The sequence below is a fragment of the Macaca fascicularis genome, chromosome 14, assembly GCF_037993035.2.
Source record: "Macaca fascicularis isolate 582-1 chromosome 14, T2T-MFA8v1.1".
NCBI lineage: Eukaryota > Metazoa > Chordata > Mammalia > Primates > Cercopithecidae > Macaca > Macaca fascicularis.
The window spans coordinates 98,536,753-98,562,542 of record NC_088388.1 but is presented as its reverse complement, the minus strand read 5'-3'; the positions used below and the strand labels follow the sequence as shown (position 1 = coordinate 98,562,542).

The window sequence follows — 25,790 nt, the reverse complement described above, 5'->3', positions numbered from 1 at the left end:
TATTGTTATTAAATTCAATTTTAATTCCAATTCTACATGACTATATAGATTGCTTTTGAAGTTTACTACATTTAGTAAATCTTGGTAAAATCTTATAGAAATTTAAATGTCACATTACATTCCATGATTATAACAATGAGAGCTACACAGCACATGTAAGGTAAGTAAATCCTTTAACTTTCTATTTGTTAAAAAATACACGGACCAATAATTTGCTCAAATGACATTTGCTCAGGTGGAACTTCCTTGAACACCTCAATCCTCCTCTGCTTCTGTCTATCTCTTTACCCTGCTTTATTTTTCTTCTTAACACTTAATTTTACTCATATCATATTATATATGTATTTATTTATTTTGAATCTCCACTAGAAATGGAATTTGTTTGAGTCACTGCTGTATCTCTGTCATTTAAGTTTCTCCATTAATATTTGCTAACTGCATTTATAAACTTAATATATTTTCAAGATCCCTGGATTTGGAATTAGACAGCATTGGTTTGAGCTACTGCTCATTATGGCAAAAGGTATAGAATTACTGATACTCAATAACTGACCTAGAAAATGAAAATACTCAAGGCATTTATTAGAGTTGTTGGTTGGGTGAATGAAATGAGCCCAAATAAAAGTACTTTATACACTGCTTTAGCGTTTGCTAAGATTAATTGTTATCATTATGCTGACTTCATCTTTTGAACCTGTGACTTAAACCAACTTTGAATTCCAATTCATTCTTTAGGCTATTTTGTCTTCAAAAAGAAAGAAACAAACTTAACTATTTCAGATGACTTTTGTAAAACTTAAATATCATCAACTATATAATTTAAAAATACAAACAAAGTGATGAGGTTCAGGACATGCTATCCAAAAATATGGTGCCTTGGCATCTGAGGAAGTAGTAGAAGCAGGAAGGTCTTTCACATGGTCTCCTCCTTTTCTCCCCTGAAACAAACCATTAAAGAATTATCTGACCTTCCTTTAAAAGAGTCTAAAAGTTACTCATTCCAGAGGGACTCTTCCTGTTCCCAGAGGAAAACATGTCCTCATCTCTGAACTGAAGACAAAGATGCCAAGAAGAATCTGAACAAACAGTCCTCGCTGTGTCCCCTCTTCATTTTACTACCATGAGATCATATCCATTTTGTTCCTTCACAATTCTGCATGCCTGGCTTCCCTTCCCCAAATTCAACCATAAAAAATATACAGCTTTTCCTGTTTCTTTGAGTCTTCATTTTTGAATAACCTGTGTCATGTAAACATGACATTAAATGAATTTGTTACGCTTTTCTCTTGTTAATGTGTCTTTTGGTATAGGGGTCTCAGCCATGACCCTTGCAATGGATAAGGAAAATATCTTACTTTTTCTCTCCTACACAGAACAACACCAAATTTTAAAATTAATAATAATAAACTAGATTCTCGACTATCACATCACTATAGCACTAATCACTTTCCGTTGAGGTATATCTTTTCAGAAGATTTTAGCATATGAATATGTTATATTAGTCATCACAGAAAGTTAGAAAAAAAAAGAATGCTGAGGTAAATATAAGCTTGATTCCTGAGACAGAAAAAAAAAAAATTCTTCCAGTTTAAAGGCCTGAATGAAGCAAGATTGGAAGATTAGGAGTAAGAAGGTCTATTAAAGAGGTGACTGACGTGGCTATTGTCACAAAATATGTAGATCTTTGTTTTTCATAATGATCACCAGAGAGCATCAACTTACAGAGGAGACTTTTTTGACAATGAATGAACATGACCCATCACATAAATGTCAGCCAATGTCTGTCTTCACCCCACCCACCCCGCAATGTTTGAACAATGGGCCCATGAACAGAGTGTCTTTAATGGCACAAATAGCATGAACCCAACAGATGGTTCTCCTCAACAAATACAATGTATCTACTGCATTGTTTGATGTTCTGAATTTCCAACAACAGGTACTAAAAATGATCCTTCTCTGTTGACAAGGAATCAGGCTTCAGGTTGGTTATATGACTTCTTCTACCCAAGATGGGACAGCTCTTTAACAGCTTCAAATCCCTTCAGGATAACGACTTATCTTTCCTTCCTGTGATTCCTACTTGTACCACCATCCAAGGACTTACAAAATATTTGATCTTTTAATATGCAATACCACATGGCACGGCATTAGAACAAGGGGACCATTTTCTGACAAAAATCTATGACCATAGGCACATGAACACAAAATGTACTGGTGATTTCATGTTCCTCATTGAGACAGCAAGCCTAATAGTTAGATAACTGGCCTGGTAAAGCCTCAGTTAAGATTCCGTTTCAAGGAAATATGCAGCAGAATTGAAATGCTATGCTTCTAGATGCATATTCGATGAATTATTAATATAATCCCAATACATATTGTCTCAGAAACAATGAGTGGAAACAGGATTGATCCCTCCTACCTTAACTGTCAGTATCCACCTTGTGGGATCTGTGTGTCTCCCACTCTGGAAATCTCAGACTCTTCTATGCTAGAGGCCTGGTTACTAAGGAATAAATACTTTCACGAGGAGTCATTGTAAGGATTCCTCTGATCATTGACCTCCAAATATAATCAATTCACCTTAAGTCCCTTTTGACAGTATGTTAGCAATCTTATTACCAGGAAAATTAGCCTTGTTGCTCTGAAGGCAAGACAATAGGAATAAAAACTGGAACTCAGGGAATTCTCTGGCACAACTCTTGGCACTACCCTGCCTGGCCTGCTGAACCACTATATGGGAATTCCAGCCAACACGGCCTAACAAATACAAGGTTAATACAGTCTCAGACCTCTCAAGAATAGAGGTCTGAGGTCACCCCACTAGTAAACATATAGACTATCCAAGGTACTAGAAAGGGTGAGGGGAATCTAGAACAGTGTTGAGATTAGAAAGATAATATATATTGACAATGATGTCAGGTTAGGCCAGATGTAGCAGTAAAGGCTGTAGCTTGATTTTATGATTCTTGTCTCTTACTCGTTTCCAAGACTGAGGAAACCTAACTCCTTGAAGGTATGATTGAATTTGCATCCCCAATATCCCCTTCATTGCTTGGAAAATAAAGGAGGGTACATTGTTCTCACAACTGTGGAGGCCCCAGACTACAGTATGGAAGCTAGCAGTGGAGGGCAGTACTGCATCCATGCTGTGCTATCTGGAATATAGTATTCTTCCCACATGCGCCACTCGAGCTCTCCCAGGCCTTACCAGTATTCTGTTTTAGCTTTCCCGATAGTGGTTAGGTCTGTGTGGGCTCTCAGTAACCCCACACAAGGGCAGCTTACACAACTGTGCCTCATGCCTGCAGCTCCTGCCCAGAGGATTCCCTCAGGATGACTCCACGGGACTCAGAAGTATTTGGGAGTTAACACTCAGTGGAGCAAAGCTTTTATCAATGAGAGATAGGAAACCATGGATAAATTGTTCCACTTCACACATCACATGGTGGCCACCGCATATAAACTTAGAAGAGGTAAATTTCTGGTTTCTTTGGGGACATCCTAAGGCGTCATGCAATCAGCAGGCAGCTTGCTAATACTACAGCCTCATGTTGGCTCCCCTCCTAACTCACTTCACCTTCCTGAGCCTCACTTCTACTCACTGGGATCACAATACCTAATAAGTTAACAGTGACTAAGCATTCTGTCTCCGACTACAATTTCTGGGGAACACACACTGAAAAATAATCTATTATTTTACTGCATGATATTTACAAAGTAAGAAGAGTACACTAAAAGTGAATTGTGAGACACTGGTATTCTCCGCTAAATAATTATGTATGGACTTCATGGTCAAATAAAAATTATATTTGTAAGCAGATTACTTTGTTTTCCCTTAATCATGAATTTATGTAATAATCTACAGAATCATGATGTGGAGAAAAAGATAAATTTATGTAATAACTTAATGTTCAAATGATGAACACCTAAATTATGCTTCTTGAGTTGGTCAAAAATAGTGAATAATTGTCTGAATAATGTCATATTTAGCACTACTTTCTTATAATATTAAGACTAATTAATATCATTAATATCACAGAATGACTTATTATTATTTGTAAGGTATAAACATATTAAATATAATTCCCCAATACATTTTTGAAATAAAACTTAGTAATTCTGTTTCTGTGTAGTCATCATATTACCAAATAAGAAATCTAAGAAGTGAAATAATGTGTCTGAATTCTAGGGGTGAATATGTCCAGATATAATGAAAGAGTTAAATGGATGTTAAACATTAAAATTTAAGATCAAGGTACTTGTTTCAATCCCCCATCATATGCAAAAGTATTTATCGTCCTTTTTAAAATGTTTTCCTATTTTACATTCATTCCCTCTCTTTCTCAGTCTCTCTCAGTCTCTCTTTCCCTCTCACTTTCACTCTCACTTTTGCTGTTTCATCACTTGCTCTCCCACATTCTCCCTGGCAAGAGGTCTGCAGTAGGAATATGATAACATCTGTACTTTCTTGAATTCCTTCTATGGTGTACAAACTCCTGGCAGACTCCATGCTACAGAATGGATGTCTTGCTTCACAACTCATAAATAGTACCTTAGTCGGACCCCTGATATGTTAAAATAATACATAGACTCTATAATTTAATAGGGACTCCAAGTGAGAACAAATTATCTCAGATATTATGCCTTCATTATTCACAGGTGTCAGTATTAGTAAATAAAGCAACGCTTTATTTGAGGTTCCTTAAAGCCAGGAACCACTAGAGAGAATGAGAAGTTAAAATATATATATGACAAAGTCAGATACTGTTAAGAGTAAGCCTCGTGTTGTAAAATATTAAATGGTGCTCTAAATCTTTAGGGGAATCATAGTTTCATTGTTTTAACAGCTTCACTTTGTCATGTTTACATGCTTATATACCAGAATAAATAACACTCTATTGCATTTGAAGGCTGATTTTTATCCAGTTACTCTCTAGGGTAATGCGAACTCACCTGAATGCCACTTAACCTACTTTTGGGCTGAGTTACCTGTAATTTAGCAAGTTGACTACAAAGACAGCATTTGACTGGCACTTGTATGGTCTGAAAGAAATGTCTCTAAATCTAGAAAACTCCAAAGTGAAAGAAAGTAGTCAATTGTACAAATGCAATTAAGAATAAAGAGAAAAGAAAAGCAAGGGTATTTATGTTTTAGAAAAAAAAAAAAAGTATTTTTTTATCCTTGGCAAATCATAGAGTAGACTCTCTTGAGACCTTCTGCTCTTGTTTGACAGAGGCGATAGCATACGGCATTCTACTGAGATTCAAAAATAGTAGTCTAGTACTTTCCGTTTGCTTTTCATACTAAAGTAAGACTTCCAGTATTCAGAACAATGCTCACTTTCCCCTCTTTTTCAGTATCTTTCAATGAACTCCCACACAAATTTGTGTTAATTATGTGACTGATCCTCCAAGGAGAAGCAATCTATCCTGTCCTGGCATGTGGCAAAGTCAGAATGTGTGGAGTTTTGGTAAAATGATTGCATAGATTCTCATCAATTTTGTTTTCTCTTGCAGTGTATACAGGAAGATTTCACTTTCCACAATTCTATGTAATTAAATTGGTACACTATAACTAGTTCTGGATGCAGATAGAATGTAGAAAGTGGTGATATATCCAACTTTTCTCTCGGCCCTGAGAATTTCTTTTAAGATTCGTGGCTGAGGACCTAGCCTCCATACTAGTGGTTAGCAGTGAAGATTTTGAGATAAGAAAGCCACACAGTAGAAAGATTCTGGAGCCTGGAAGTTCTTAAAAATGGTGGCTCATGCCTGTAATCCCAGCACTTTGGGAGGCCAAGGCAGGCGGTTCACGAGGTCAGGAGATCGAAACCAGCCTGACCAACATGGTGAAACCCTGTCTCTACTAAAAATACAAAAATTAGCCAGGCGTGGTGGTGCGCCCCTGTAGTCCCAGCTACTCAGGAGGCTGAGGCAGGAAAATAGTTTGACCCATGAGGCGGAGGTTCCAGTGAGCTGAGATCGCGCCACTGCACTCCAGCCTGTACGACAGAGTGAGAATCCATGTCTAAAAGAAAAACAAACTTCTTGGAGATTCTTAGAAGAGATTCCTCATAGCATCAGATAGTTAAGTAAGAAAAAAATAAATAAATAAATAAGAAATAATCTTTCATTTGATTAATCCCTCTGGCATTTGGAAATTGTTCATGATAGCAGCTAATGCAAAATATATTTATTATTGTAGGATTAAATACAATGATCCTAGAGATCAAATACAATTAACTTATAATTAGTTATATTTACTGTGGGGTGAATCTTCACCCACTCTTTCATAACACTTGAGTAAGCCCTCTTGGCTACGTGATTATATGGCATGTACAAACCCATTTAGGTGACTGGGAGCGAACTTACTCTTAACTCATTAAAAGTTGCTTTAATTTATATATTTTGTTATGGGGAGCTGGGTTTTGGAGAAGCAATAGGCAAATTTTCATAGGAATAAAGGGATCTTCTGGTTGAAAATAAATTAAGACATTCTTGATATTTCATGTTTTTAGCTTTTGTTTATGTGCAGAATGGAGATGATCCAAGTGATGTGTGCTAGAAGGAAAATGTATTAGGGACACTGAAAAGAAACACAACGTAAAGAAAAAAGAACTCTTCATGAGGATGTTTTCATCAAAGACTATTAAGTTTGATTTTGTAAATTCGTCTGCAGGATGTCTGGCTTCCCAGATTATATGTGAATATTTGCATTTGCTTCATCCGTACTCTCATCCAACATTTATCCACTGATAAGATCTTGGCATCAGACAAGAAGTATCTTATTTGTGATAATTTCACTGCAGTCACCTGCTTTATTACATAAGTAATCACAGTGCAGAAGCCAGAAAAAAAGTGTGGTTCCTAGGAATTCATCAGTTTCCTTTGTTGAATAAATTTCCCTAGAGGATCCTTCTTCTGATGGTCGTCAGGTTCACACTTACATCCTACCCTTTAGTTAATGTGTCAGCCTTGCTGTATAGTCACTTCACTTGAAAACATGGTGGACACATGATGGTAACACTCAGTTCTCCACTTGAACCAACCAAACTAAAAGTCTTCCGTGATCTGTCAGAACTGATGTAGAATTTAGGTACTTCCTTGACCTTCTCTCTGCCAACATCTGTTCACTTGGCACTTTTACTGTAATATGGCCAGCCATGTTGTTGCAGTGTGTTCTTTCAGGCTGACTCTTCCAAAAATACCAAAGGAAAAGACAGATGCAGTTCCTATGTCCCCTTAAATTCCCTTATTTGGGGATTGTATAATATAGCTCATTGTCTATAAGCCTTCTTTCCCATCATTTTATAGCCAATAAAAATAATTCTAATCTCTTTTTTTGTGTAGCAAGAAAATAGATCTATGTCATCATTCCTTCCCCACTTTATAATTTACGGTTAACCTCTGCACTCTGTTTCAAAAGCCAATATTGATCAAAGTAATGCTTTTGAAGTTAGGAGGACAACAACAACAACACAAAAAATCAACAGTCCAGTTTTTGCATTTGAAAGAAATAGTTTTTAAAACTCTTGAAAATCTAAACTACCTTTTTAGGTTTTATTTTCACCGAGTTCTTTTGTGTTTTATATTTCAATTTTACAGTTAACTGAAAAATAATCATCATTTTAATTCACATTAAACCATCATTTACTCACAGTAATTTACATTAAATAAACTCTTCTAAAAGGGAATAATATACTGACTATTATCTAAACAAATTTCTGGGAACCCATTATATGTTATGTGCTATGCTAGGATGCAAAGATTTAGAGAATAAACAATATACAGTAGGAGCTTTTCAAAGCTTACTTTTCCTGGTAGAGACATGGGCATAGACAAGAGTATAATGCATAATGGAAACTATTATTATATAATTTTGGCAGCAAGTCAGAGTATCGAAATTAGTTTATTAAAAGTTGATATGCTCAATGAAAGACATCAACTTGGTCTAGACATATCTGAAAAAGATTAAAGCAGGCATTTTAAACAAATACTATTAACTGAATTGAACTCATAAAAGCAGAAAAGGCCAAATAAACTATAAGAATGAACTAAAACACTTCCTCAACCTATTATACAGTAACAATAAACTCTCTAGGAAAGAGAAAATAGGAAAAAGTTGTAGAATTCAACAGTGGGATAACCGAGCCCAGAAGATTCATATTAATTGTAAGGGTAATGTATAGAATTCAGAGACAAAACAGTTTGTGTAATTATTCATCCATGATTACAGACAAAGGTTTTAATAGATTTTCCAAACCAAGTAAACGAAAACCGATTGCTTGACTGCCTACTATGAATGAATACATCGAACATTATACTCATTATTTCTCCATAATTTTAGAGTGGAAATAAAGAATATTGTGAGAAGTTTCATGGTTGTAAAGATGTCCAAACTACAAATTGGACATAATAATATTAAGACAGAAATTCAGCGTTTTTTTGTCTGTTTGCCTTTTCAAGTTTAAATCATTCTGACTAAACAGAGAAAATCTCATTTATTCCTAGTATATATTTTTATTCAGCTGAATGCTTTTATTAATCAATAAACTTTAGAGCATTTTTAGGTTCACAGTAAAATTAATTACAGAGTTTAGAGAGTTCCTTTATGTCCCCTGTCCTCACACATGTACAACCTTCTGTATTGTCAACATCCCAAAATACAATGGTACATATGTTACAATTGATGAGCCTATACTGACAAATCATTATCTCCAAAGATCATAATTTACATTACAGTTCACTTTTAGTGTTGTACATTCTGTGGCTTTTGAAAAATATATAATGACACATAGTTACCACTTTAGTAACATACAGAATAGTTCCATTCCCCTAAAACCCTTTGTGCTCTGCCTATTTCTCGCTCTCTCCCCACTAATCCATGGAAATCGCTTACCCCCATTTATTTTAACAATTTTGGGGGGGGTTGCTTTTGTAATTTTCAAAAATGTTTAATTGACTCATAATGTACATTTTTATGGAGTTAATGGTGATGTTCAAATAAATGTAATGTCTAGTGATCAGATCAGAGTAATTAGCATATCCATCTCAAATATTTACTACTTCTTCATGTTGGGAGCATTCAATATCCTACTTCTAGCTATTTGAAACTATGTATTATTGATAACTATAGTCATCTACAGAGCTACAAGACACTGGCACTTATTCCTCCTATCTAGCCGCAACAAATATCTTGTGTATCCTTTAACAGATATTTCCCAATGCTCCCCTCTCCCCTGCCCTTCCCAATCTCTAGTATCTTCTGTTCTACTTTTTACTTCTAGGAGATCAAGTGTTTTGTTGTTGTATGTTTTTTTGATTCCATATATGAATGTGAATGAGAACAGGTGGTATTTAATTTTGTGTTCCAGGCTTATTTCACTTAACATAATGTCTTCAGTTCCATTCGTGCAACGGAGAATGATTATTTCACTTTTTTTATTTTAATCTGAATAGTATTCTGTTGTGTCTATACCCTCCATTTTCCTTATTCATTCATCCATTCTTGTACACCTAGGTTGTCCAACACATAGGTTGTCCAACAATGAACACATATTGGTTGTTGCGAATAATACTATAACAAACATAGAGCTGTAGATGTCTTTAAGATATACTGATTACTTTCCTTTGAATAAATGCCCAGTAGTGGCATTGCTAGATCAAATGGTAACAATGTTTATAGTTTTTTTCTGCGGAACTTTCATGCTGTTCTCCACAGTGGCTGTAGTAGTTTACATTCCCATCAACAGGGTATATGAGTTTCCTTTTCTCCACATCATCACCAGCGTTTGTTATTTTTTGTCTTTTTGATAAATGCTATTCTAATAAGGGTGAGATGATACCTCATTGTGGTTTTGATTTACATTTCCCTCATGATTGGTGTTGTTGAACTTTTTTGCATATATTTGTTGGCCATTTGTATCTCTTAACAAATGTATATTCAGATAATTCACACATTTTTAATTGTATTGTTTGTTTTTATTTTTTGCTTTTGAGCTTTCTGAGTTCTTTGTATATTCTGGATATTAATCCTCATCAGATAATTGTTATTTCATTCTATTGATTGTTTCCTTTGTTATGTAGTATTTTAGTTAGATATAATTCCATTTATTTATTTTTGCTTTTGTTGCCTGTGCTTTGAGGTCTTATCCATCAAATCTTTTTTCAGACTAAGATCCTAAAGCATTTCATGTGTATTTTCTTCTACTAGTTTTATAGTTTTGGGTCTTACATTTAGGGCCTTTTATCTATTTTAATTTTCATATAGGGTGACAATGCAGGGATCTAGTTTAATTTTTCTGCATATGGATATCTACTTTTCTTAGCACCATTCGCTGAAGAGACTGTGCTTAGCCCAGTTTATTTTCTCGGTACTCTCACTTTGTCACCTTTTGTGCTTCTATACTAATTTTACTTTTTTTTTTTTTTTCTATTTCTGTGAAAAATGTCATTAGAGCACACCCCCCCAACCCCACAACTCTGGCCAACCAGAAGTGTCAGGAGATCATCAGGTGATGGTCAGGCGGTTGTTACGCTTTCTCACTAAAATAATAATTGGTCACAACTGGCACCAGGGAGTCTCCTAATAGAAACACCTGACACTAGTGAGCAGCATCTTCCCAACAAGATCTCCCGAGTTGGGTGAGTGGGCTTATGAGTATGCACTAAGAAACAAAATCGTCGAGTTTAGCTGGTATAGGACGTTCTTCTAGAAACACTCAACTGGTAAGGGAAAAATGCCTCAAGTTAGCATGCGCAGAACTCCAGTAAACACACAGTGACTCTGTGCATGAGACCCCTCTCAAGTACCAGCAGGCCACTGCTCATGAAGAATGGCAATGTATAAAACCCCAAATCAAAGGTCAAACTGTGCACTTGAATTTCTCAAGTTGCCAGCTTGGCCCTCTTCCAAGTGCACTTTACTTCCTTTTCTTCCTGCTCTAAAACTTTTTTTTGAGACATAGTCTCACTCTGTTGCCAGGCTGAGGCGCGATCTCAGCTCACTGCAAGATCCGCCTTCCGGTTCACACCATTCTCTTGCCTCAGCCTCCCGAGTAGCTGGGACTACAGGTGCCCGCCACCTCGCTCGGCTAATTTTTTGTATTTTTAGTAGAGACCGGGTTTCACCATATTGGCCAGGATGGTCTCAGTCTCTTGACCTCGTGATCCACCCACTTCGGTTTTTGAGTTTTAAGAGACATTTTTATATTTTGCATAAAAGTCCTTTAGCATATGTGTGTTTTGCAAATATGTTTTCCCAGTCTGTGGCTTGACGTCTCATTTTTTGATATCTTTCACAGAGTAAAAGTTTTTAATTTTGGTGAAATTCAGGTTATTAATTATTTCTTCCATGGAACATGACTTTGGTGTTCTGCCTAAATAAGTCAGTGCAACTTTGGTGTTCTGTCTAAATAAGTTAGTGCCTAGTGCCTGGCTAATTTTTTTTTTTTTTGTATTTTTAGTAGAGACAGGGTTTCACCGTGTCAGCCAGGATGGTCTCGATCTCCTGACCTCAGTCTCTACTAAAAATGCAAAAATTAGCTGGGCGTGGGGTGATGCTGCCTGTAGTCCCAGCTAGTTGGGAGGCTGAGGCAGGGGAATGGTGTGAACCCAGGAGGTGGAGCTTGCAGTGAGCCAAGATCGGGCCACTGCACTCCAGCCTGGGCAAAGGAGCAAGACTTAGTCTCAAAGGAAAAAAGAAACAAACAAAAAAAAGTGCCATACCCAAGTTCTAGGTTTTCTCCTATGTTCTTTTCTAGGATTTTTATAGTTTTTGGATTTTGCATTTAGATCTATGACCTATTTTGAATAGGGATTCAATTTTTATTTCAAGAAAATAATTGATTTTATTAAATATTTTAAAAGTAAATGCAATGTTTCCATTTACTGAAAAGTCACATTTCACATTTGAAAACATTAAGAACAAAAAGCAACTGATTAAATTCACAAGTTACATACAAAAGTAACTCTTCTGGGTTTTTGAAATTTAAGTTTAAATATAACTGTTAATATTCAACTGTTACAGATCCAACATAGATACAAATGCTAAAATGATACTAGTTGAAAAGCTAATACTAAAGGTTGCACTATAATTTCTTTATTATTTAAAGCAATGTAGAATTACCTTTCTGTTCTTTGCAGCTTTCAAAAATGTGTATCTTGTCTATGGGCAAATAATAATTTTTATTAAAAGTAGCATTTTGGTTATGTACTTAATAGGAATCATGTTTTATTGCATCACTTTGCTCAGTATCTGAAAGGGAAAGGTATAGTGTAATAATTCATATTTTCAGTTTACAGGGAGATTAATAATGCATTTTTATTGAATTATTGTTCCCCTTGAAATCCTCAAAATTTACCTTTTCCTTTATATGTAATCACCAGGAATTTCAGACCCAAAATACTATTTTAGGGATGTTGAACCTTAGTAAGGTATCACTTTATTTATTAATTCTTAAATCATTCTTATAACATTCATTGTGCACTGATTATGTTCTCATCACACAAAATTTAAGAAAATATAATCTCTTCCCTGAACAATCACCTCCAAGGAAATACAGAAATATAATAGTATAATTGCAGTATAGAGAATCTTGACTATGATAGGCTTAGCTACAGAATATACTTCCAGCACTGGGGAGAAAATAATTAGCTCTTGGATGAATTAAAAAGATAAATATTTAGACTGAGTCTTGAAAACCAAATGTATTCATTCAGGTGGAGAAGTAAGGTGGGTTGTCAACACTTCGAGAAGGAAATCATCGGGGAGCTTGAAGCAAGAAGCAGGGCCAACTCTTGAAGAGTCTTTTCTTGCATGATAATGAATTTGTAGGTAATACTGAGTGATTAAGTTGTTATAATATTTTACTCAGTGGAATAACAGAATCAGCTTTGTATTTTAAAAGATTTCTCACATCATCAGCAAATATATTCATTAAAATTCAATATATGTTACTGATCACCAGTGTGGGATGCTGGGGATATAACAATGAATAAGGGAAAAGGGCTATGATTGGAGTAAAAAAGAACAAAAACAAAATTATTAGAGGCTCAGAAAATAGAGCATTCTAACATATTTTGTGTAAGATTTGGTTGCTTACAAACATATTAAAAAGACATTTTGATATTCATGGTGTCAGGCTTTAATTAGCATGATATGATATAGATAACTGTGAGGAAATATCCTGAGATAAAGAAAAGTAATATTTTAAAGATGAAAATAAATATTCAAAAAGGCACTAGAATTACTGGTTATTGAAGACCCTGTGGCAAGAACCTTTGAATGCAGATATCCAGTAGAAACTAAAACAATACTGGCAATATTCATTTTTTTAATGCCAATCATGTGTGGAACTGAGATATAGGACATGGTATAGGCATAATTTTCAACCCAGTCTCATCACTATAGACTGCAGTAAGCTGAGTGAGAGTAGGTGCACATTCTTCTCAAAGGTTTCAAGGACCCATGCAAGTGAATTGCATAGTTATCTTCGATACACAATATCCCCAATGAATTCTCATTGAATCCAAAAGCATTCTCTTCTTTCCATAGAACATTCTTTTAGAACTTAGTAGGGTAAAAGATGCCCTGATGTTGAATGAGGACTGTTGATCATTAGTTAGGTAAGCCACAGAAATACCTCACGGCCTGTAACATGTCAGGTCCTAATGTGAGTTGGATAGACGCTAGGGTCCAGTTCACAGGGAGAAAAAACAAAAATGACTACACATATTAGAAGTCATGGATTTCAATAGTAACAGAAGTTAGACAGATATACTCTAGATGTTAAGAAAAAGGTTGTAAAGCAACGACTGAAGAATAAACACACAGTGAATCTCAAGAATACGCAAACATTCAAGAATCTGGTAAAATTAATACCAACGTTTATATGATATTCATAATTATTCCAGCCGTTGTTCCATATGTTCTACAGATATTTAGTCATTTAAGCCTTACAACAATCTTATGAATTTGATAATTCTGATGTCCCTGTTTTACAGATAAGGAAACAGATCCCCAGAGGTCAAATATCCTGCCAAAGATGCCCTTGAAAGCCGGTGAAACAGCTGTCCGAATCCAAAGCCTATACTCTTTACCTGACCAAATGTTGGTTACTTATTGGCACTTCCACAGGAGACAAAGATTGCCATTTTTATCTTTTCAAGAAGCAAAACTGGCATAGGAAAGGCATGGAGAAGATAATAAAAGGAGAGAGCAAGTATTTAATTTGTTGTACAGCATATTTTATATTAATAGGCATACTCTACAGACAACGCATACTTCATCATATAGTTAATATGTACAAGAAAAATGACGCTTATTTACAACGAGTCAAAGATATCTCAAATCTGATTAACATTGAAAAGCAACAACCTTAAATGTCATCTGTTATCTATATTTTGTATCTCTACTTTTATCCAATAAAACTGTTTTGTTCTATAATAAAGGGTTTAGCCTTTTTCCTTCTTCTTATACCATTGGGAATAAATTTGGTCTATTAGGTCTTTATCCAGTTCTGACAAGAAAAATGAACTAAACTGGACAAAAAAAAAAAAAACAGCTGTGAAAATTAAATGTGTCAGCCAACTAAAATTTTGAACAGACTATAAATTTTTTTTTCTTTATCTCAAAACATATACATCTGTTGCTGGAGGTTAAAATTAATAAAATTTTGTTTTCTAAATTTAATTAAGTAGAGTATTATTATACATATTTAGAGAATCAGAGCCTGTTCCATCACTTAAGAATTTTAAGAGAAGATTTCAAAATATTTAACACATTAAAAGTGGTATTTTAGCTTTATGCCAAATGGATTGGTATTATGTATTTCTAGACTTAAAATGTAAAGGTAAGAAAAGTATGGTCATTGCTTATTTATAATTAGATTATTTAAGTTTCATCTACCTTCAAAATTTGTTCCCAAGAAAAATTATCTAGTTTCCTGCATTTACAGTGTTTACAAGGGTTTTAAAGCTCTGCTCTATATTACCTAGAATGATATGAATTAAAAAAAAAATCAAAGAGTTTCTTTTTTCCAGAACTGTACTGCATGACTTTTATGCTGCATATAGAACTAATAAATGGACAGCAGTAAAATTTAAATTAAATTATTAAATTATTGATTATCTTTTATAATAAATAAAATTTTCTTATAAAATAGTTAAAAAACAGTGTGAAGGGTATTCTGAACCTAATAGATTAAAAGTCATTGTTTTCCATTGTTATCAATATTCACAGTCTTAAACAAACAAATGGTTATTAAAAATAAGAATTAATGAAACTAGAAGAGGATGACCAGTTGATTTCTTTATGCTCTATTTTCACCAGGAACCAGAAAAGCCATATGAATTTTAATCCATCGTTTTACATTTTAATATATGCTATTTGCATTAGTGTTCATTTTGATGAATGGGTTCTATTTTATTTCTCTATTCATTCAAACAATTTAGTGTTTAGGGGCTAAAAGAAATCCCAAACACAATTTAAAACAAACCAAAAAGAATCTAAAACATTAGCTACAAAATATTTTCAGGTTAAATGTACATTAATGTATAGATTAAATCATTTGCTCTGTGTAATAGAAAGATATCTATTAAATAAAATCAATAAAATGCACATGTATATTTTCAAAAGTAGGAAACGTCACTCTATAGCTGAAGTTATGTAGCTTTCTTAAAATGGTTTATTTTCAAACAAGTTAAATTATTTTGAATTTTTAAAATATTTTGGCTACCTTCACCAAGCATTTTACATGTTACCTCGGTTTAACAACCGTCTCAAAACCGGGTGCGGTGGCTCACGCTTGTAATCCCAGCACTTTGGGAGGCCGAGGAGGGCAGATTGCGGGGTCAGGAGATCAAGACCATCCTGGCTAACAAATTGAAACCTCGTTTCTAGTAAAAATACAAAAAAAGTTAGCTGGGCGAGGTGGTGGGTGCCTGTAGTCCCAGCTATGAGGCAGGAGAAGGGCGGGAACCCGGGAGGCGGAGCTTGCAGTGAGCCGAGATCCCGCCACAACACTCCAGCCTGGGCGACAAAGCGAGACTCCATCAAAAAAAAAAAAAAAAAAAAAAAAATCTCGAAAAAAGATAATCCATATATCCACATTGTTGAAAGAGCCTATTTGGAGAGGGAGAAAGAGAAGGGAAAAGGAATTATAGTAGCCAATTCCAAGATGGCCCTCAAAGATCCCCTCCTCCTGATAGATCGTTTTGTAACATCTATCCTTTGAGTATGGGTAGGCCTAGAAACTTATTGCTAGGCAAAATAACAGAGCAGACATAATAGGATCCTACTTCTGTGAATTGGTTAAAAGAGTTTTTAACCCATTTTGCTAGTAGATACTTTCTTTCGCTGTTTTCATGGTAGAGAGATCCACGTGGCAAGAAACTGAGGGTGGGCCCCCAGGAAAAGAACCTGAGTCCGGAAACCCAAAGGAAACTGAATCCTCCCAACAGCCATGGAAGTTAGTTTGAAAGTGAGTCCTTTCCAACTGAGTCTTCAGATAAAACCCCAGTTTTGGCTGACACCTTCATTGCAGTCTTGAGAGAGACCAGAGGAAGGCACAGCCCAGCCATGCCCAGACTCTACCCACATAAACTGTGAGATAATAAATACGCATTGTTTTAAGCCACTAAGTTTGTGAAAATGTGTTACAGCACAATAGATAATAAAGAAAAGATATTTGAAATATTCATTAGTTAAAATAGACTTAACCTCACAATTTTTCTTGAGGCAAAAAAAAAAAAAAAATCATCTCCAACTAAACCTATGGAATGTGTCTGTAGAATATTCACTTCTGATTCTACAACAGCAGAATTTTTTGTTTTTCACTTACTAATTATATTGTACCTCCAAAATTTAGCATTTTTAAAGTATTTCCAACTTTATGTAAGATAAAATATTCAGCTTATTTTTTTTTATTTTTTTAAAGGAAATAATTAATTTATTTATTTATTTATTTATTTTTTTTAAGAGATGGGGTCTCACTATATTAGCCAGGTTGGTCTTGAATTCCCGGCCTCAGGCAATCCTCCTTCCTTGGCTTCCCAAAGAGCTAGGATTACAGGTGTGAGCCACTGCATCTGGCCCCTGATCTTCCCTGAAGGGTTATTACTTTTATTTTTGTTAAATTTTGCTTTGGCATACTTCTAACTATAGTTTTCTAACTTTCTCTCTTTCCCTTTATATGTATGTTTGTCTATAAACACATATACCATTTCTGTCTCTATATATGTGTAATTTTATCAACTTTATTACTATTTAGGGTTAGAATAATTAAAAATATGGTGAAAGCCAGAAGAAAAATATTGAAATAAAAGTTTTCATGTAATAAAATAATGAAATAAATGGAAAGAGAGTCAGAGTTTAGTTATACAATGAAGAAAATAGTAGACTCAGCACAGAATACAAGATCCCTACAAAAAAAAATTTTCTTTGTGAAAATTAGAAAATAACTATACAGAAAATGCATAGAACCGCATCTTATGTAGGGGTACTAAATTATTTTTTAAAAGAGTCTCAATTTTGTAATATTAATAATCTTTTCCTAAACAAAACTGTAAAATATTAAAACTTTATACTTCTTCAATTTATATATTTATTTAAGGATATTAACTATTTTTTCAAAATTAAATCAATTCAATATATAGTTCATGCGAAGTAATTAGATCTATGAAAATGATGCTAAGAAAGAAATAAAAATGGATAAATGTTTTTTTAAAGAAAGTCTGATGGGAGAGATGGTATGAAAAAAGCGAAACCACAAAAATAAGTAAAGGTAAACACAAGCATAGGGTGGCATCGATATATGTTTCTCACTTAGGAAACAGGAAAATAACAAAACAATCGAAACTCAATAAAAGTTGGGGATTGTTATTAGCCATTCACTTGTGGGTTGAGGATATCTACAACCCTTTGAAAGGATCAGTTGATTAAATATGAGCTATCATACTTCAGCTGCTAAAATCCTTACTATGTCAGAGATTTTAATCAGAATGAATTCAGAATCTACTAAAAAGGAAATAATTTGAGCTATAGCAGCAGTGAACATACAAAATAAACTGAGAAACTTGGGCCCAATCTGACTAACATTGAAGAAATCAGTTCATAATTATGAATGTTTATTGCTACATATGCCAATTAGCTTTAAAGACTAAGTTCTATAAGAAGTTGATCAGAATGTTTAGGTAACACAAAGTACATATCATATTTTGTGCATTATAATTTCCTATCACATATCTACGTGACATGCATCATAACTCATGAAATAATTTTTTAAAAGATCATTTCTTAACATATTCCATATGGTAAATTATGTTTTATTATATTAGGAACAGAAATGTATTTCCATTAGAGAAAATTCTTAGTAATGAAAGTGTGAAATTTTGAAATTTTAATAAGATGTTAAAATGAGAAATAGAGCCAAAGAATGCTCTAAATTGTAATAAATTGAGAAAGTGCATAAATATTAAAAGATTGATACACAGATATATGATTTTTAGCCTTAAGTAATAATTATTTTGATTATCTGGTGATAATTGTAATGCCATAGCAATATTTAAAAATAAAACAAAATAAATATAAAATAAATTTGGGGAATTGTGCCAAGACATAAGTGACAACAAATTCACTCAATTCCACCCTTTCTTTGGGGGAAAAAAAAGAGAAAGAAAGCAAGAGAATAAAGTATTATGAAGAAATATTAGAGGCTGTTTGTCAATGATATGTTAGGCCAGATGCTGACAGGAATTTGCATTAAGCAAATATCAGATGAAGCCTGGTGGCAGAATAAAGTTCCATGTGAAGGAAAAGAGGAAAAGAAGGGAAGAGAGATTACAAGACTCCAAATTTGTTTCAGCCATCAAATATGATGTAAACATTGGGAACTTAATTTCAAGTATCATTTTGTCATGTTAAAGATGGAAATAGAAACCATCCAAAAATGAAAAAAAAAAAAAAAAGCATTAGACAAAACTCTTCCATTTATTATTTTAAAAATTATTAGAATTAGAAACTTAAATGCAATAAAATCATTTATTTATAACTAAAAACCAATATAATATTTAATGATGCCATACTGGAAGTATTTCCATTATAGGCTAAAAAAAGACAAGGTTTATGGCATAATCAATATTATTAATATTTCCAGGAAGTTTAAATCAGATAATAAGATAAGAGAAGGAAATAATTTTAGAAAGAGGACTAAAGTATAATACAGTGTAAGCTATATAACAGAGATAACAAGTACTATGCAGTTATTTATTGAATAAATAAATGATTGTTTTCAGATAATATGATGGCCTATGTTGGTAGTTTTCCTAGTTCATTTTCTGCTACTATAACAGAATACCTGGAACTGAGTAATTTTTAAAGAATAAAGATTTATTTCTTACAGTTCTAGAGGCTGGGATGTTCAAGAGCATAGTTCTGGTATCTGATGTGGGCCTTTGTGCTGCATTATCACAGGGCAGATGGCAGGCAAGCCATGAGACATGGAGACAAAATTGGGCCAAACTTACCCATTTTATAAGGAACCCACTATAGTGATAATTAATTCACTCCCACAACAAAGACATTAACTCATTCACGAGGGTGGATCTTACATGATCTAATCACTTCTTGTAAGACCCACCTCTTAAAATTGTTACAATGACAATTACATTTCAACATGAGTTTTGGAAAAACATTCAAATGATAGTAGACATCTAAGAGAAAAAACTACTGGAAATAATAATAATTAATGAGTTATCAAACAAGTATTGTTTTATATCAGAAACATTAGCTAGCCATGGCAGGGGGTCCTAGAAATGGTGAAAACCAAATATGGAAACCTAAAATTAGATTTAATTAGAAACGTTTAAGATTTATTTGAAAATGCTCAAGAAAATATGGTGACATCAAAAATCGAATAAAAAGTATGTCCCTGAAAGATTAAATACTGCAAAGATGGACATTCTCTACAAACTAAATTATAGAGACACCTTTTTGAATAAAAAGAAAAATGGATTTTTCCTTCAGTCTTGATTATTCTGTTTCATCTGCAAAAATAAATTGTCTAATTTTAAAAAGACAATGAAATGGGCCCATTTTATTAGAATTTAAATATGCTATGTAATTTCAATAATAATGGTAATAATAATGTTATAATATGTGAACAAGGGCATACAGAATTATGACAGATGATAGAAAGCTCAGTAAACAAATTATATATGAAAGGAACTTTAAAATATAAAGTTAGCATCTCAAATCAGTGAGGAAGAAGACACAGAGGATGGTTATTTCTTTGATGGCTTTAGGAAAACTTTGAGCTCCAGCAGATCATAATCTAAAATAAATATCAAAATGAACAAACAAATATCCAAAATATTATGTAATTATTTTAAAAAACCTCTAAGACTTCTTATTACAATACAGTATTTTTTATATATAAATTAGAATCTTACACTTGAATTACTTGGAATCAGGCATGTTGTAGACCGGAGATATTTTTCAGTTCACAATGTGAGCAAGTACTCCCATTTAAGAAAATTGTTTTGGTACAATAAAGAGTATATTACTACCCACCATGTAGCAAATATTCTTAGTAGTTTTTTTTTAAGCCATTTTAAGTAAAAAATAGTAGTCCTGGCCAAACTCAGCAGTGGACTTAAAAACCAGTAGCATTGTGGCTACTTTGACACTCCAGCCAGTGTGGCAAGTTGATTATTTCAAATATATTTATTGTCTGTGGTTTATAGAGAGTTCTAGAATGTGAATGTTTACTTTAGCAAATTTCATATATATTATATTTTAAATTCAATAGCTTTAAATGTTGCTGTGATTATTTGATATAATGAAGACTGACTAAGAAACTACCTGTGAATTAGACTTTAAATAGAAATGTGCTTTTACTTTAATTATAGAGTCTCTAAGTCAAAGACAACAAGTGGGTTTCACTGAGAAACCTGTAAAAACAAACAAAAAAAAATCTAAAGTATTGGACACATAAATCTCAATCTTTAAGTTGAGAACAGAAGTCTTGTAAGTGTTCGCAGGAAAAAAAAAATCATTTCAGTAAAGATTTCAACATCTAACTCCCATAGAAGATAATTTAAACATATACTATATTTCATATGCAAATTATTCTTGTTATATGAGAAAGCCAAAATTTACAAACTCTCATCTCAAAGGGTTATACATTACTTCTGTAGTATTTGCAAAAGGAATATAACATTTTAAGCTATATTTTGATTCTAGCTTTATTATTATATGTTTTATTTGTGTTTAGAAGCTTTGAGAAGTAGATGTATGTTTAAAGTGAAAATCAAAGTTAATCTGCAGATACCAAGGAAAGAATATCCATCCTAATAACCTTCATTTCAAGTATAAAAAGATTTTCCAAGGTTACTGCTAAAAAGCAAAGCAAATATAAATACGAAATAGTAAAAATAATTTGTCTACATGAGAAAAATAATTCATTCTAGTATAAGAACTAGCCCTTTCTTTTTACAGTGGAATGTTTTTAGAATAGATCAAATAAATATGTACACTGTAGGCAAAGAGATGTGTCAGAATCACCTCTTTTGGCAGCATTTATTAATTCAAATATTTATAGTAGGTGTCAGACATATGTGTTGGTCACTGTCAGAGAGGGAACAAAATGATTAACTCATAAGATTTGTGCTATCAAGAAGCTCAATTTGATGAAGCAATCATAGAAGGATAAGGTGCCATAGAAAATGATTTTCTAGAGATGCACTTGAACCAAAATATTTGTTATTGTTCACAATTGTTTTCTAATGTGTAGGCATGTGGTGTGCACCTTGGGAGGGTGAGGAACGAGAATCACTTGAACTCAGGAGGTAGAGGTTGCAGTGGGCCGAGATCATACCATTGCACTTTAGCCTGGGCAACAGAGTGAGACTCCATCTCAAGAAAAGAAAACAAAAGAAAGAAGGAAAGAAATATGCTAAGGCATGTATGTTTCCTTTTCCAATACATCGATGTCACTGAACTGCAAATTTTCAATGTAAACTTGATCACTGACAAAGAAAACTTCATAGGAAGTATTATACAAGCACAACTGTAAGTGTTGAACAGACAGACAGAAAAACTAATTACAAAAGAATGAACTAAGCATAGCACAAAACTTGGCATAATCATAGAAACATAGCATCAGGTGATTTGAGGCAAGTTTACAATGATGTGAAACAGACTACACAAAATTTGTAGTAAAGGCAGTGAATGCCAAGACAAGGTGGTACAAAGATGAGATAAAGGAGTTGTCATTATGATAAACTACTCATGTACAAAATCAGAATCTAGGGGTGATTATTTCAGCATTTTCAAAGCAATCTTCATTCCTGGAAAATAATGAGCCAGCCATAATTTTAGCAAATTCACAACTTCATACTACAGACTTAATTTCTAAATGTTACTTTTCTTTTGACTACTTTGACTTTGTGTCTTGATGGAGACTTGGAGGGGAAATCATCGGGAAGTAGTGGAAAAACTTTGATGTGTAGTTTGATTAACTTGGGGTTTGTCTCATGACCATGAAAACTGAGGTTCAATTTCCTTACCTATATAATACTATTTTATTGCTTGGTTATGATTTGATTTTAAGCAGATAATATTCATAAAATATGTATCTTGGTACCTGTGACATATAGAAACTTAATTCATTCAATAAATACCCATTAAGTGTTTACCATATCTTGGGCATCATGATAGGTATTGAGGTATTGTGACAAACAGAGATATAATTGCTGAGTGAATGGACCTTATAATCTTTCTGGGAAAAGGAACAATTAACAAGCGTAATTACAGAGTGGTTACTATCATGATAGGGAAAGTACAAAATGCTATTGAAGAACGCAAAACTTATTACCAATGCATGGCACATATTGGGTACTTACTATATGTCAGCCACTGTTTCCACATGCTTTTCATGACTTAAATAGTGTAATCCTCGGAAGCACATGCGCACACACACACACACACACACAAAGTCAGTATCTCATCTCCATTTATAGATGAAGGAGTGAGGTACAGAGATGTTTCACAACTTTCTCAAGGTGGCACAGGTTTTAAATTGCAGAGTAGGGATTAAGAATAGTCTGTACTCTTCTCACTAGCTAACCTGCCTCTTCACTGATGAAATGACAAATTTAGACCAGGAAAAGAGATTCCTGCAGAAACTTTAAGGACAGTTAGTATCAAGCCAAGTAAAAACGGGAGGTGAAAATATGATCCAGAAAGTACATGAGAGTAAAAACTGACTTCTTTTCTAATATTAAAATGTACCTGTGATTCCGAGTTCTAGATATAAAGATTACTTATATTGTTTGATTGAGTTTGGAAGATATTTTATATTCTGGAAGCAGATGGCTATTTTATGGGGGTATAAAATATTGTGAGTTATTATTGTGTTACCTTTTATCGCTGTTAGAGGAAAATATTTATTGGAAAATTTATTTTTACATTTTTCAGCAACATTACTGTAAATATAAAATGTACTTGTGATTCCAAAAATATATCAGGAAAGTTTGTGAAATGGGACTGGGTGCTCTCTGAAATTTCAACATGACTGCCTCAGGTTCAGAATAAGTATAGATATTATTTTGAACCCAGACCTGAAAGTGTCAATGACAGTTATTTTGGGGATGACAGTAGTCCCTGACTAATGAAGACTTACAGCAATAAATAAGATCTACCCAACTTTTTCTTATTTCACATTCTGCCATGAATCCATACTTGTGAAAGTATTTCAAAGCATCCAACTGCAAACTTAATCAGTATATAGCTATAACGATCAAAAATTAAATTTGTGAGTTTCCTTCCATATTTTAATTTTAAATTAAAAATTTAGGCACATTTCCAAGACTGAGCTGATATATTGGATATCCTCTTCAGAATAGTGTTCATAATTGGAACATTTCCTTTTTTGTAAATCAATTTGGATACCTCTTTGGAGCAAAAATATGAGGTGTGTATTATTTGTGGATGAGGAAATGAGGTACATACCCTCAAATATGTATTATATCAGGTAATAAATAAAAATTATTTTCAGATTTTCTGCTTGAAAAAATGAAACAGTATAGAGAAAGGGTAAGAAAATGAACTAAATTGAAGATTTATTTCATTTTTATTCTCACTTCATTACAAAGTAAATACATAAATGAACTTGGATGGATTCTTGGAATACAAATAATCACTTTGGAAAGAAAAGAAACATTATTTTAATTTGTATAGGAACAAGAAAGAGTATAAGTATGAAAATACAGTTAAATATGTTTAAATGTTGAGACCTGAGGCTTCTACCATTCTGATTTTATGAGAGTAGGACCCAGAGTTGGGCAGGTATGATTGGCGGAATAAAATAATTTGGCAAAGATTCAGTGGAGGATATAAATTAAATTGAAATATCAATGAAATAATTGATTCATAACTAAAGCTAGAACGAAATGAGAGAATACGGCATCATAAACTCTAAAGAACTGATAAAGAACACTCGAAGCAGCTATCACATGGCCTGCTCCAGGTTACAATTCTGAATTCACCACCTCATGGATGTGCTGTCTTGAATAGGCTGCTCTAACTCTTTGAACCTCAGTTTCTTCTTCTACTAAATGAATAGGTCTGTTTTAAGTACTAATGCCTAGTGTATGGCTGACACTCATTAAATTGTAGTTCTTATGATTATTATTATTCATAAAGAAAGGTAGGAGAAACCTTAGAGAATAGTTATTAGCTTATTTAACCTCATCACTTCCAGTAAGAGTAATTAAATTTCATAAATATTTTGAGCCTTACTTAATGGTACATAGTTATTTAGGGGTAACTCCAAAAACCAAAAAATAAATTAAAAAATTAATCAGTATTATAAATAAAATCATAGACAGACCAAATTAGTACTACAAAGAAAAGTATTAGGAATGTAATTTCTTTCCATTTATTTGTCTTCATTGAAATAAATTATCATTGAGTTTAAACTCAGTAGTATGCATGCAATGTGCATACTTTGTTTAAACTACTTTATGGGGCATGGGAAAATCAAAGCTATAAAATATTATCCCAACATAGATCAATATTATACAGTAAGTTAAGTGGGAATTTAGAAATAATGAACAATTAAAAATAAAACAACAAAGAGAAACATGAATAATTCAACTTTTAAAATAATAAATACTGATATATTTGTAGTAGTTTTATATACAATCTCTACAGACTATAAGAAATAGATAATTTTGAAAAAGGATAGAAATAAAACTGTAGAACAGTCTACACCATGAATGGATGAAAGCTAAGTCTCAATCATAAAATTATTAATTCCTCAATTAATTGGGAATATGTCAAATTTCATATTCATTGACTCCATAGAAATTGACTATTGTGAACATAAAGAATTGCTTATTGATATTACTAAGATTTTAAATATGGTCATTTCTATCTTACAATGAGAATATGGAAATTTAAAACAAATATTACATTTAATTTACAGCTCTTTTTTTTACCAGTTTTAAATTTTCTACATCTTATGTAAATAGCATGGAATTAATGCTGTGAAGGCCAAGGAGTAAATATCAAAAATAAGCAAAGGTAATTTTGAATTTCACGGAAAAAAAATATTTCTTTTTCCGTTAATCCTAGTTTCACAAATAGACGCCATTAACATGTATAAAGTTATTCTTAAAAATAGTAGAAAGTATGTATATGAAAAAGTTTCCTGAGACAGGAGAATCGCTTGAACCTGGGAGACAGAGGTTGCAGTGAACCAAGATCGCAACATTGCACTCCAGCCTGG

The 25,790-nt window shown here is 33.3% G+C and overlaps 1 protein-coding gene and 1 long non-coding RNA gene across 4 annotated transcripts in view; one reads left to right on the top strand and one right to left on the bottom strand.

Annotated features, from left to right (window-relative positions):
• Positions 1–14,450, top strand: part of LOC135967107 (uncharacterized) — a 149,649-nt gene extending 135,199 nt beyond the window's left edge. Inside the window, exon 3 of the long non-coding RNA XR_010580971.2 lies at positions 14,005–14,450. This is a non-coding gene — a long non-coding RNA (uncharacterized lncRNA). The remainder of the gene's footprint in view (positions 1–14,004) is intronic.
• The window catches only part of CNTN5 (contactin 5), a 1,343,675-nt gene that overhangs the window by 864,691 nt on the left and 453,194 nt on the right, over positions 1–25,790 (bottom strand). The gene's annotated exons all lie outside the window — the stretch shown is intronic.